Genomic DNA, 7,678 nt, shown 5'->3' with positions numbered 1-7,678 from the left:
ATTTGCCAACATCCTTCTGGGGTCTATTTTAATCATGTCTTTATGATTAAGGATGTGTTCTTGCTACTAATCATTATCCAACATTTGTTCTTGCAATGCTTGTTTGCTTCAACATTTGTTCTTGGCAATGCTTGTTTTGCTTTCCTGGTATTATACTGAGATTGTGTATACCGTTGTCAGGGAACACTGTTGTCAGGGAACTCAATGTCACGCTTGAGATTAGTGCGTGGCAAATGTAGGAACTACACCCTGCTTCTCCTATAAATAGCCACACCCAACATCACGTCAAGGCAATCAGGACCTAGTGGCTTATTTAGCTCAATTTAACAAGCTGGTAGTTGAAACCAATTGGCCAGAGAGCAAATGGGCAGCGTTTTTTTATCGTGGACTACGAGATTAACTCAAGGATGTACTAGCACAAATACCCAATCGACCTACTGAGATATCAGAGTTAGTGGATATGGTTCTAGAGATTGATTTTTATCAAGCGGAAAGAAAAGGCGAGAAAAGAAAGGATTTTAAACCAACAATACCCAGAATCGATCGAGCTCGGTCAGACTATATTCGAACAGTGGAAGGGCAACCCAACCCTGAGCCAATGCAAATAGGAACTATACGGGGCCCTTTAACTAAAGAAGAGAACGAAAAAAGAAGAACTGAAAATGTATTATGTATTGTGGTTCAAATAAACACTTTGTGAGAGGCTGTCCAAAGAAACCTAAGACTTCGTTTAAACTGAAGGAAAACTCTCAGCACCACTGGTAGGAGCAGTTGGACCGGTGGATGCTAATCATGAATCAACTCCTCCTAAGGAACAGGAACACCAGTTGGCAAATATGCTTCAGTCCTCCTCACCACATTTGGTTCAGTCTATGGTCATTAAATTTCGGCAAACTACTCTAACAGATGTGTCTGTCATGGTGGATTCTGGGGCCACTGGAAACTTTTGTGACCTAAAGTTTGCAGCAAATGTAGGGTTAAGAGCCATACAAAAACCTACTAGTGAACCAGTGAGGGCAGTAGATGGTACTAACCTGTCGTCGGGACCAATTGTAAGCCATACTGAACCGTTGCAGATGATATCTAGTGAAGGGCACAAATAAGTTATTCAATGTAATCCAACTGATGCACCCTAATTTCAGTTAATCCTGGGGCTACCATGGTTGACGGAGCACAACCCCACTATCGACTGGAGTTCCAGAACGATTGTTATGAATTCAGATTACTGCAAAGAGAATAGTGTTAGAAGAAAAGAAAAGAACTATGAGAATAATCCTCCTCACTCGTGGTGTATAATGGGTGCGTCAGTATGTGTAATCAACTCACAAGAAATACCCCAGGAATATCAAGACTTCGAGGATGTATTCAATGAAAAAGAAGCAGAACAATTACCTCCTCATCAGGTCTATGACTGTACAATAGATCTGGAGCCTGGCGCCAACTTGCCCTGCAGTCGAGTCTATGCGCGAACTGAAAAAGAACATCAACACCTGAAGGAATACTTAGATAAATATTTGGCAAACGGATTCACACAGCCGTCTAAGTCCCCGGTATCTTCGCCTCTGTTTTTCGTGTCAATCAATCAATCAATCAAAGACATTTATAGAGCGCACTACTTACCCGTAGGGTCTCAAGGCGCTTGGAGGGGGGGGAGGGGGTGCCGTTACTGCTCGAATAGCCAGGTCTTCAGCTTCTTCCTGAAGGAGAGGTGGTCTTGGGTCAGGCGCAGGTCGGGAGGGAGGGAGTTCCAGGTCTTGGCGGCCAGGTAGGAGAAGGACCTTCCTCCTGTTGTCGCTCTTCGGATGCGGGGGACGGCGGCGAGGGCGTGACTGGCTGATCGGAGGTGGCGTTTTGGAGTGTAGAAGTTGATTCGGTTGTTGAGGTAGCTCGGGCCTTGATCGTGTAGGGCTTTGTGTGCGTGGGTGAGGAGACGGAAGGTGATTCTTTTGTTGACGGGGAGCCAGTGCAGGTCTCTCAGATGTCCGGAGATGTGGCTGTTGCGTGGGATGTCGAGGATGAGTCTGGCTGAGGCGTTCTGGATCCGCTGGAGTCTCTTCTGGAGCTTGGCGGTGGTACCGGCGTAGAGGGCGTTGCCGTAGTCCAGTCGGCTGGTGACGAGGGCCTGGGTGACTGTCTTCCTGGTCTCGGTGGGGATCCACCAGAAGATCTTCCGTAGCATGCGCAGGATGTTGAAGCACGACGAGGAGACGACGTTGACTTGTCTGGTCATGGAGAGGGAGGAGTCCAGGATGAAGCCCAGGTTGCGTGCGTGGTCTGTCGGTTTGGGTGCGGTGCCCAGGGCGGGGGGCCACCAGGAGTCGTCCCAGGCGGAGGGCGAGGAGCCCAGGATGAGGACCTCCGTCTTGTCTGAGTTCAGTTTCAGGCGGCTGGTCGTCATCCACTCGGCTACATCTTTCATCCCTTCGTGTAGACTGGCTCTGGCGGCGGCAGGGTCGTTGGTCAGGGACAGGATCAGCTGGGTGTCGTCGGCGTAGGAGATGATGTTGAGGTTGTGTTGGCGTGCGATGACCGCGAGGGGGCTCATGTAGACGTTGAAGAGGGTGGGGCTCAGAGAGGATCCTTGGGGGACGCCGCAGATGACTTCGGTGGCCTCTGACTTGTACGGTGGTAGGCGGACTCTCTGAGTTCTTCCGTTGAGGAAGGAGATGATCCAATCCAGTGCCTTCTCCTGGATTCCGACGTTGCTGAGGCGATGCACTAGGGTGCAGTGGCAGACCGTGTCGAATGCCGCGGAGAGGTCTAGGAGGATGAGGGCCGCTGTGTCTCCGTTGTCCATCAGGGCTCGGATGTCGTCGGTGGCAGCGATGAGGGCGGTCTCGGTGCTGTGGTTGGCTCGGAAGCCAGACTGTGAGGGGTAGAGGGATCCATTCGTCTCGAGGAAGGCGGCCAGCTGTTTGTTGACGGTCTTCTCGATGACTTTGGCTGGAAACGGGAGGAGCGAGATGGGGCGGTAGTTCTTGAGTTCGGTGGGGTCCGCTGTGGGTTTCTTGAGTAGAGCCCTGAGTTCGGCGTGCTTCCAGCTCTCGGGGAAGGTGGCGGTGTCGAAGGAGGTGTTGATAATGTCCCGTAGGTGGGGAGCGATGATAGCGTCGGCTTTGTTGAAGACGTGGTGAGGGCAGGGGTCGGTCGGAGATCCGGAGTGGACGGAGTTCATCATGCGGATCGTGTCTTCGGTGCTGATCGGGGTCCAGGTGCGGAGGGTGGTGGTGGGTGGTGTTGCTGCGGTCGTGGCGTGCGTCGGTTGACTGCTGAAGCTGTTGTGTATGTCCGCGATCTTGTTGTGGAAGTAGGAGGCGAGGGAGTTGCAGAGGTCTTGCGATGGGGTGATGTCGTTGTTTCCTGCACTGGGGTTGGAGAGTTCTTTCACGATGTTAAAGAGTTCCTTGCAGTTGTGTGCGTTGTTGTCCAGCCGGTCCTTGAATGCAGTTTTCTTGGTGGTGCGGTTCAGTTGGTGGTGCTTCCGGGTGGCGAGCTTGAGGGTGGTCATGTTGTTCGGAGTAGGTTCCCTTCTCCAGACTTTCTCGAGGGCTCGGCAGTTCTTCTTGGAGCTCTTGAGTTCGTCGGTGAACCAAGGTGCTTTCTTGCTGCCGGGTCTGCTGGGCGGGGTCCTCAGAGGGGCGAGTTCGTCCGCGCAGTCGCTGATCCACTTCGTGAGGTTGTCGGCGGCCTGGCTGGGGTTCGCTGAGCTGGCAGGAGGGTGCTGGCTCAGGGAAGCGGCGAGTTGGTCGGCTGTGATCTTGTTCCAGCTTCTACGTGCAACCTGTTGCTGGTGGTGGTGGAACGTCGTTCTTTTGAAGGTGAAGTGGACGCAGCTGTGGTCCGTCCAGTGGAGTCCTGTGGCGTGGCTGAAGGCGATGTCTGTGCTGGATGAGAAGACGGCGTCGAGTGTGTGTCCGGCGAGGTGGGTGGGGGTGGTCACCAGCTGCTTGAGTCCGAGGTTGGCGAGGTTGTCGAGCAGGGTGCTGGTGTTGCGGTCGTTGTTGTTCTCCATGTGGAAGTTGAGGTCCCCCAGGAGGATGTAGTCAGCTGAGCGGAGGGCGTGCGGGCTGATGAAGTCGGCGATGTCCTCGCTGAATTGAGTGCGTGGTCCAGGGGGTCGGTAGATCAGGGTGCATCTGAGGGTGGTCTTCGGGTCGGTGTGGATCTGGAAATGCAGGTGTTCGGCGGTGGTTAGGGTGTCGTCGGTGCTAGTTGTGATGCGGATGGTGTTCTTGTGGATGATGGCAATGCCTCCTCCCATCTGGTTGGCGGTGCGGTCCCTCCGGGTGATCTTGTAGCCCTCTGGGATGGCGATGGCGATGTCGGGTGCTGAAGAGGCGTTCATCCATGTCTCCGTGAGGAAGGCAACGTCCGGGGCTGTGGTGTCTAGGAGGTTCCAGAGTTCGATGGCGTGTCTGTGGACGGAGCGGGTGTTGAGCAGGATGCACTTGAGGTGGTTGCTGCTGGTGTTCGGCTTGGCCGGTGCAGGTGCCGGGCAGGTCCGGATGCAGGTGAACTTGCAGGCGTGGCAGCTGAAGGGTCCGTGGGTGCGTCGTGGGGTGGCTCGGTAGCATCCAGGGATTCGGCCGGCGTTGAGAGCGATGAGGGTGGCGGCGGTGTACGTCAGGCGGGTAGGCCGGGGTCCTCGAGGACCAGGGGTCTTGGCACTGGGCACGGTCCAGGCGCGGACGGGCGTAGACGGGCTTACCTTTGGGGCGCCTTCGGCGCACAATCGGCGCGCCTGCTGCGCATGACCGCTGCGCGTTCGCACGGTCGCCATATATGGCGAAGTGCGCGGGTGGGCGGTGCAGCTGGGAGGCGGGAGCGGGGAGGGTACACAAAGAAAAAGGGGCGGGGCTAGCGGTAATGGCGGGAAGCGGGGAGGGGGTGCGAAGGTCGGCAAGGCAACAGGGCAAACAGGAAGGAAACACGCAAATACAATCACAGAACCTAAATACAGGCACTAAGGAACGACAAAAAACATAAGCAAAAACAAAGCAAATCCAACAGTCGAGCACGGACCACGCCGCTCGAAGGAGGGGGCGTGGTCACGCGGCGGCAGCGAGGCAGGCAAGGCAAGGGGGCACACGCAGCAGCTGGTGGCCGTGCGGCGCGGGGGTGTCCTACAACTAGGACACACTCACCTGCGTCGCACGGCCGCCATATATGGCCAAGTGCGCGGGTGGGCGGTGCAGCTGGGAGGCGGGAGCGGGGAGGGTACACAAAGAAAAAGGGGCGGGGCTAGCGGTGATGGCGGGAAGCGGGGAGGGGGTGCGAAGGTCGGCAAGGCAACAGGGAAAACAGGAAGGAAACACGCAAATACAATCACAGAACCTAAATACAGGCACTAAGGAACGACAAAAAACATAAGCAAAAACAAAGCAAATCCAACAGTCGAGCACGGACCACGCCGCTCGAAGGAGGAGGCGTGGTCACGCGGCGGCAGCGAGGCAGGCAAGGCAAGGGGGCACACGCAGCAGCTGGTGGCCGTGCGGCGCGGGGGTGTCCTACAACTAGGACACCCCGAAGAAAGAAAGAGGAAAGAGGATGATCTAAGACCTGTATAGACTATCGCGCCATAAACAAGATTACAAAGAAAAACCGCTACCCGCTCCCCCACATTACTGTATTATTGGATCAGGTCAAAGGTGCACAGATATACACCAAACTGGATTTGAGGGAAGCCTACCATTTAATCAGGATGAAGGAAGGCAATGAATGGAAGACTGCCTTCCGGACAAGAATCGGACTATTTGAGTACCAAGTCATGCCATATGGGTTGTGCAATGCCCCAGGAGCCTTTCAGCACTTTATCAACGATATCCTAAGAGAATACAACGATCAATGTGCAATCATCTACATCGACGATATCTTGATATACTCTGATGACACACGCAAACACCAAGACCAAGTGAGAGGAGTTTTACAGAACCTCAGAGAAAACCGACTGTTTGTAAAATTGGAAAAATGCGCTTTTAAAGTTTCAAAAGTGGAGTTTTGGGGATTTGTCCTTTCTCCGACTGGAATGAATATGGATGAACGCAAGATCCGAGCAGTTGTAGATTGGAAATCTCCCACCAGCGTGAAGGAAGTACAGAGCTTTATTGGTTTTGCACATTTTTAAAGGAGATTTATTGAAGAATTCTCCCACAAGATCTTGCCCCTCACTAAGTTGCTACAAAAAGGTGTTCAATTCAAATGGACTGAAGAAGCTGAGAAGGATTTTAACTTGTTGAAGGAAAGTTTTACTTCGGCCCCAGTACTTTTGCATGCCGATCCGTCAGTACCGTTTTATGTGGAAACCGATGCCTCTGACCAGGCAATTGGTGGTGTGTTGTCCAAAAGACACAAAGAAACTGGCCAACTACATCCAGTAGCTTACTGGTCGAGAAAACTAACCCTTGCAGAACAGAACTACACAATTACGGAAAAGGAATTGCTGGCAATTAAGGACACCTTCAAGGAGTGGCGCCATTATGTAATGAGCCAGGCATCAAGTAACGGTCTTCACTTTCATCTAAAATTCCTGAAATCCGTTAAGACCTTGGCACCAAGACATCTCAGGTGGTCGCTGTATTTTGCTGAATATGATTTTGTGATCACCTACTGACCAGGAACTCAAAATGGAAAAGCGGATGCACTGTCCAGAATTGGAACCGAAGATAAGAAACCTATGGAAGAGAGTCTAACCATCAAACCCAGTTCAAAGATAGTCTGTGCCCCTACACCTGATACCTTTGGTGAACAGATTGCTCGAGTCATGAGTTCTGAAGACATGCAAGAATGGGTCAAGGAAGAAGAGGGCAGAGAAATACAACAGCAACTGCCTTATATGTACCGACAAAAGAATGACAGAATCAGGTGCTACATGAGTGTCACGATAACATCTTAGTCGGTCATAGGGGAGAGAAGAAGACAGAGGAACTTGTGAAGAGACATTATTAGTGGCCAGGTATGACCACTGATATCGAGAACTATGTTAAGACATGTGAAGTCTGCGCTCAGGGAAAATCAGAACGGCAGGCTCAAAAGGGGCTGTTGCAACCCATCCCCACCCCTCCGGGTCCGTGGCATACAGTCACGATGGGTCTAATTGTCGATCTACCTTCCAGTCAAGGTTACAATACTATTTGGGTGGTTGTGGATGCATTTACTAAGATGGCACATTTTCTAGCCTTAAAAGGGGTACCAACTTCAAAACAGCTAGCTGGTCACTTCAGTACTCATGTAGTCAAGATTAATGGAATTCCCAAGGTTATTATTTCAGACCGGGGTTCTCAGTTCATGTCCCATTTCTGGAAGGCCTTTTTGAGAGGGTTGGGAATTGAAACCTGGTATTCCACTAGTTATTATCCCGAGACTGACGGACAGACAGAGTTAACCAAGAGCTAGAGCAATATTTGAGGTTATTCCTGTTGAAGCAAAGTGGAGACTGGTCAGACTATTTGTGGGCAGCTGAATTCGCACACAATAATGCTAGGAATGTCTCAACAGGGTATTCCCCGTTTTATTTAAACTATGGCAGACACCCAAATTCTACGGTAAAAAACACAGAACTTTCTGTCCCAGCAGCTAAAGAATTAGTTACTCATTTAAAAAATATTCAACAAAAGGCTTTCCAGAATTTAGAACAGGCAAAAAAGAAGTATAAAAGCTATGCAGATAAAAAGAGGAGTGA

The sequence above is a fragment of the Lissotriton vulgaris genome, chromosome 4_1 (genome assembly GCF_964263255.1).
Source record: "Lissotriton vulgaris chromosome 4_1, aLisVul1.2, whole genome shotgun sequence".
NCBI classification, from domain to species: domain Eukaryota; kingdom Metazoa; phylum Chordata; class Amphibia; order Caudata; family Salamandridae; genus Lissotriton; species Lissotriton vulgaris.
The sequence above is the reverse complement of the archived record's forward strand: the minus strand, read 5'-3'. Positions refer to the sequence as shown.